The sequence below is a fragment of the Alosa alosa genome, chromosome 18, assembly GCF_017589495.1.
Source record: "Alosa alosa isolate M-15738 ecotype Scorff River chromosome 18, AALO_Geno_1.1, whole genome shotgun sequence".
Classification (NCBI taxonomy): Eukaryota; Metazoa; Chordata; class Actinopteri; order Clupeiformes; family Clupeidae; genus Alosa; species Alosa alosa.
The window spans coordinates 10,519,174-10,526,157 of NC_063206.1; the positions used below are offsets into that span (position 1 = coordinate 10,519,174).

Below are 6,984 nucleotides of genomic sequence, written 5' to 3' on the forward strand. Positions count from 1 at the left end.
ACTGTCTTGAACTTTCAGTCCGTGTATAACAGTATAGATGTGCTATATGTGATAAATGTTCAGGCACCTTCTGACATAAGCCTGTGTATTGCAACTCTAAATTTGACTATTCCCCAAGTTGTTTTGCTGCGTTTTAGGGTGGGATTGAAACGTAATAAGGGCTTTGGGGTGGCCTCTGTGTGACTTCCAGCCTGGGTCTATCTTAACCTACCTCTCCAGTCTGTAATATGGCTGATACTTATACTGCCTTTTTTTTTTCTTCCTCCAGGAAAATATAGCTGTGCTTCTGTGGTTGTTTTTCAGGGCAACCAAGGGACTGGTTCCCTTGGCCAGCCGCAATCTGATTACAAGAGCCCGGTCTATGGGAACACTCCTTCTTCCTCCGATCCATAATTGACTTTTTCTTTTTTTTTTTTTTGGCGGATGTGTGGCAGACATCATCGTGTCATCACCAGCAGTAGAGTGAGCTCATTTTACAGTTAAAGCTGTCCTGTCGCATCTGCACGGCAGCCACACAAGGACCCGTTTCCTCTCCCCTCTCTAAAAATACCTCCACTAATCACCAACAGGGAATTTCCATCATAATAATTTAAACAAGAAACAATAATCATGTTTACAACACTTCAATTACACATTCAGTTTTATCTGATAATGTCTCTTACGTCATTAAATGCAGCCATGTTCTTTTTGTTGATCTCCCTGAAATTAAGCATATGATATGGGACCTCTGCTGAGAAACTCACATGAGCTCTCCAAGGGCTCTGTCCTCCAGTTACCCCACCTCACACACTGGCTCCTCAGTTGGGATCTGCTTCTGTTAGGGGAAACAGCCGCCTGTCTCATAATCTGTCTTATAGACTTCCCCTCAAGTTAAAGAACATGCTGTTCTGTTCTCTTCTGTGTGCTTCTGTCACCAGAAGGATAAATGAGAATGTACACACAGCCACTCCAGGTTGCCCCTCAGGCAACCATTTAAAAGAGTTTATGAAGGAGCTTTGCATATGTTGTGAGTGTTTTAATAATATTACTGGAGCTTTTTGGCCATCTAGATGTTCTTGGTTTGAAACAGTAATTTTTCAGTGGAAGCAGAGTGAGTGGGTGATCTTCATTGTCCTATAACATGTGATTTTGTAACCCATGGTGTTGTATCCTCAGATTCTTTTTCTGCATGCGCATATCTCACTTCTGCCATGTTTTTCAATAGCTTTTAATAGCTTTCAATAGCTTTCAATAGCTTTTAATAGCTTTCAATAGCTTTTAATAGCTTTCAATAGCTTTCAATAGCTTTTAATAGCTTTTAATAGCTTTTAATAGCTTTCAATAGCTTTTAATAGCTTTCAACAGCTTTCAATAGCTTTCAATAGCTTTTAATAGCTTTCAATAGCTTTCAATAGCTTTCAATAGCTTTTAATAGCTTTTAATAGCTTTTAATAGCTTTCAATAGCTTTCAATAGCTTTTAATAGCTTTCAATAGCTTTCAATAGCTTTCAATAGCTTTCAATAGCTTTTAATAGCTTTCAATAGCTTTCAATAGCTTTTAATAGCTTTTAAGTCACACACACACAAGGAGAGAGACGGGGTGGGGGGGTCTGAGGTGCTATGATTGAAAGTGTGATGCTGTTTCACATCAAACTCAAATTAGAATTTAAATGTGCACAAAGGGGAAGGAATCAACACACTGATCACTAACGTCACGACCCACCTCGCATCCTGCCAGCTCTGATTCAGACTCGATTACCAGCGAGAGACCGAGCCAGGCATGTCGAGTCTCAGACGGTAATGAACCTTACTGGAGACAGTTAGTCAAAGGCAATTGGATGAATATTCCAGTTACAGATTCCACAACGCCGCCACTGTGAGGAGGGAACAGACCAGTCCAGTCCAGTCTAACTCCAGTTTTTGGAGCTGAACTAATCGCAACAAAATCAAACAGACTTTAAGTGTGATGAGGTTCTGAGCTATGTCGGTTCTGAGGTCCGTTTAGGGCCTGTGTTGGGCAGGAGTTGGATGTTTCCTCTGTGTGTGAGAATGAGAACTGTCCCGACTCCAGTATGGGCCATTCAGGGCTTGTCCACCTACAGGGATGTTAAAAATGTTTTTAAGCTAGTAGTGCTTCAATTTAGAACTACACTCACATGAAACAGGAGACTGTGATATACAAGCCTTTAGAAATTAATAGTTGTGTACAGAGTGAGACTATCCAAAACACACGGTCTGTATGTGGAAAGGAAAAATATGAATATAGATCAAATATATTGGAAAATATGGCACAAGGAAATGTTGTGACTTGCCCTAAAAAGTGCTCACTGTCCACTCTGAAGACCTTAGGGGAAAAAAACTCACCCCGGCTCTGGGGCCACACATACACAAGGAGCCACTTGTTAAGAGCGTGCACCGCACATAGCCAAAACAAGCACGCTGACATGAGTGAAGTGGAAGAATTCCCTCATAGACCTCTCGAAAACGCGGCAAAACTCAACTCAGGAGGACAGCGCTCTGAAAATGTGGGGTTGTTGTGCACTGGAAGCCTGGCTAGGCAGCCTCAGATGACCTGGTTGTTCCTGGCGTTTCACACAGAAACCAGTTTGTGTCCAGTGTTGTTGCAGTCACTGTAAGGCTCAAGCCATTTTAGAGGGCTGACAGTACTGGATGTTGGAATAACAATCATCAAGGACAGTTATAAAGTCCAAATGAAATTTGAACAGGCTCAACAAACACCACAGTTTCAGTAAGTAATCAGGCTCAAAGAGTAACATTTGCTTTTAAATTCAATGAAAAGCTTTGGCTTGATATCAATCAAATGGGTAACTGCAGCTGCATCATGTTGCTGTTATTATGCTAATTGAATCATGCTCAGCCAACCTCTTTGGTTAGTGAGGATATTGATCTAAGCCCAACAGTGTCCTAAAATGGTCATTTGGAAAGAGAGACAGACCAGGCCAGTGTAAATCTCTTAATATGGAAAACACTGATGAATATTTAAAATCCTGCAGAAAATCACACATAATTCTAGCTTTAGTAAAGCTTTAGTAAGCTAAATCTGGATGGCCAAACATCCCACATGTCTCCAACCTTTTGCAGATGTGAAACATCTTACAATACAATTTAATGACCCACTAATTAAGCTGTTTATGGCAACAGCACTGGGCATCAATAATTTGGTTTGTAAAAGAACAAGAAATCTCTGATTTAACAGAGGTACTACAACAAGTGGCTATTTTTCTGCAGAAGCTTGGAGAGCCATTTTTGTTTTCAGCTTGTGCTGACCTCAAATCTCACACAGTTATGGCACAATTTCAATCATACAATCTTTGGCATTTTCTGCTATGCAAATATTTCCCAAATTACAAAATGTTATTGCAACAAATGGCTTTGGCAATTATCATGCCTCCCACTGATAAAAGAGAGACATTTCTGGACGCATTTCGAGGATGTTATCTTTACTGTATCACACAGGCTTTGTCCCAGATGTTTAACTGTCGTGTTGACTGAGCAAGCTAGACTTTTGACAAAGAAACTTTTGTCTTTCTGGCACCATAAACAAAACCAGATAACCCAAATCCATGTCAAATCAACTTGACAATGTGTTGTTATTCCTTGTAAAAGAATAACAGTTCACAATCGCTCAAATTAATGAATCTCATTTGTAAAACAATGAAACAAATAATCTCTCTAAACCAAGTGGAGAGGTGTCTGTCTGACATATCGACAGTTTCCTCTGGGAGGGGAGAGGGCTCTTGGTGGGGGTGGGTTATATTTAGAAGTTTCAGCAGCAGCAGACAGACTCCCCCCCCCCCCATGACAGTGCTCACTGTCTTCTCCCCGAGCATGTGCTGCCCACATGCATGTCCCGGTGACATCATGCCTCAACGCCACTCAGCCTGCTCGCCACTCGGCCCTCATTCAGCTCGGCCAAATTACAGCTGAGTTCTTTTTTTCTTCTTTTTTTGTTGAAATGGTGGGTGTCAAAACAGCTGGGCTCTCTCTTTCCTTCTCTCTCTCTCTCTCTCTCTCTCTCTCTCTCTCTCTCTCTCTCTCTTGCCACAAGCACCATTTCTCAGTCCTGCGTTAGCTGGCGATGTTTGCTGAGGCATTAAGGGTTTTCCACCCTCGGCCGTTAGACGACGTGGTCAGATTGGTCATAGCGCTGGATGAAATGGGATTATGAAGGGAGAGTCTGTCTGTGTGAAAACTGTTGGGAGGGAAAGAGTAGGTGTGTTTTTCCCTGGGTGTGTGTGTGGGGAGTTATGGTCTGTGTGCTCTGCTTCATAGCTCGACTGAGGCAGTCAAGGTGAACCAGCACAGATTTACCATCACTGCATCTTCACCGACACATGTAGATATGAACAGAAACACACACACACACACACACTCGCACACACACACAGTGAGAGACTGGGTACAATCGAAGTTCTCCCCTTCTCATCCATCCTTCCAAGCGCTACAGCACTGCAGCATTGGTTGCCATGGAAACCTGATTTCAGAAGAGAATGTTGCGAAAAAAGGGGAGGGGAGTGTGTGTGTGTGTGTTGAGGGGGTGTCTGTTAGAAAGAAGGAGTCATTTTCCCTCTAGATGTAGAGAGCATGAGTGCAGGTCTGTATTCTCCCCTTGGGATGTTGTTGATCTCATTATGTACGCACATTGAGGTAACAGCTCTGTAAACAGGTTCGCCTCTTTTCATCAGTGACGTCTCAAAAGGGAGAGTGCAATCAGCTCCAGGCCGGTGTGATCGCCAAGCTATGCCACAATCCATCTGCACTGGTGTGTGCGTGCACGTGTGTGTATACACAGATTAACGGCTGTCCTGTGGGATGAGAGTTATGACGGGTGGTAATGAGTCTGACAGAGCCATGCTGTTTCTCTCACGGCCAGTTTAAATGATCAGAGGAGGACGCTCGGTTCATCCATCTCCATATAGGCTCCCCGTCAGTGGAGCCGTGCGCAGATCGGGTGAGAAGGAATCAAGTCTATAAGGAAAGGAAGAGAAAAAAGAGGAGAGGAAATTAGTATACAGTCATCTCCTGTGTATTAGCCGCACTGTGTATAATCCGCAGGACAGTGTCTTATGCCAGTTAAAAGAAACAAAACCATATTAATACCATATGAAATGCCCCTGTGGATTAACCTCATAGCTGAAGAAATTTTTCAAAATCAATGTATAAGCCGCGGCTAATACAGTAGTTGGGAAATTACGGTATATGCGTGATGCATGTATGAGGTTAAAAGAGTCAGAAGTGAGAGGTTTGGAAACTGACGAGAAAGAAAGAAAGAAAGAAAGAAAGAAAGAAGGGAAGAAAGAAAGACAGGAATAGAATAGGAGTAAGAGTGGAGTCCTGTCCACTGTCACTGAAGCCTTCTGTCCACCTATTAGATCTAAAGAGCTGCTTTTATCAGATCCAGGCAGAGCGGCAGCAAGCTACGCAGCTAGTGAGAGAGAGAGAGAGAGAGAGAGAGAGAGGAGGGAGAGAGATTCTACTTTGACTGTTTAAACAGCGTGCTGTTTTGGAGAGGCAGGACTTCCAGAACAGCAGCAGCAGCAGCAGAAGCAACACAAGAGTCAGTGTTGAGCGGATCTTCTGCAGTCTCCTCCTCCTCCTCCCCCCTGTGCTGTGCTCACACCACACAGGCACCTTCCATCCCAACACTCTCTTCTCACTCAGCGCTCGCCTCGGTGTCCACGGGAACAGAAGAGGCAAGGAGAGAAAGGAAAAAAGCAGTGTGTGTGTGTGTGTGTGTGTGTGAGAGAGAAGAGAGAGAGAGAGAGAGAGAGAGAGAGAGGGAGTAGCCGTGTGGAGACGGACAGGCACAGGTGCTGTGCCGAACGAGAGCCCGGGGAAGTGAAGAAGCGGCGATTCGACTGAGCGTGCGACTCTGGAGCACAACGAGCTGAGCTGAGAGGAATTCCAAAACAGCTGTCCGGCAGACGTCCTCTGAAACTGAAAGGGGCAGCGAGAGGGAGAGAGAGAGAGTGAGAGAGAAAGAGAGAGAGGAGGGGGGCTGCAACACTCTGCACTTCATTTGGAGCCGGCGAGCGTCAAGCAGAACAGCTTGCTGTGGACAGAGCCAACGGGATTAACCTCGAGGAGCTGCACAAGGTAAGAATCAGCCAGCAGGTTTAATTGAATCCCATAGCATGCTACTGCCTCCAGCACATGTCTTTCATTCTCATTAGACGGAGTGAGCAGCAAACATACCTATTGCTGGTTGTGTGTGTTACATTTCTGACATCTGGGTGGGATTTCAGTGTGTCTCCTTTATATATATATATAAAAACACATGGCAAGTGTCTTGCGTCGAAGACATTTTCTTGGAGACATAACATACCTATTGTCTCAATATAATTAATGTAAATGTAAGTGTGTGTGTGTGTGTATGTGTGTGTGTGTGTGTGTGTGCGTGTGTGTGTGTGTGTAAACTGGCTTGGGTCTGAGAGTCAATGAATCAGTGGCCATTTCTCACAGTGTGTCTCTCATGCTTTCCCTGTCTTTTGCTCTAAAGCGGGATAGTCGGATTATTTACACATAGCATCTGGGCGAGACATGTGTGAAATGTGTGTGTGTCCGACAAGGCTGGGAGCATATGTTGAGCAAATTCCCTCACACAGCACAGCAAGGGATTGAACAGGGCAGAGTGGAGCAACCCGACACCCTGGCCACCTTTAAGAGACACATTTTCACTTCGACAAGACTCTGGCAACGTGTTTGCCAAAAAACCCTGGAGAGCCTTTGCGCCTGTATCGCTCTCTCTCTCTCTCTCACACACACACACACACACACAGAGAGAGAGAGAGAGAGAGAGAATTCACCAGAGTTCACTCCAGCTTGGATAATAACATAAAACATTTGAGGGATGGATGAGACCAGGAGGAGAAGAAGTGGAGAAGAGGAGCTGGCCATCCCTGCTTACTCGAGCGTGTCTTGTGTTTGGACTGTCTCTTAACCCCTTTGGTCCAGCTTCCTAAGAGGAGTCTGCCAAGGGCAACA

General features: G+C 44.3%; 1 protein-coding gene across 1 annotated transcript in view; it reads left to right on the top strand.

Annotated features, from left to right (window-relative positions):
- The first annotated feature begins 5,500 nt into the window (after positions 1 to 5,500).
- Positions 5,501 to 6,984, top strand: part of cdc42ep3 (CDC42 effector protein (Rho GTPase binding) 3) — a 10,062-nt gene continuing 8,578 nt past the window's right edge. Inside the window, exon 1 of the mRNA XM_048268950.1 lies at positions 5,501 to 6,096. The gene's annotated coding sequence lies outside the window, so the exon portion shown is untranslated. The remainder of the gene's footprint in view (positions 6,097 to 6,984) is intronic.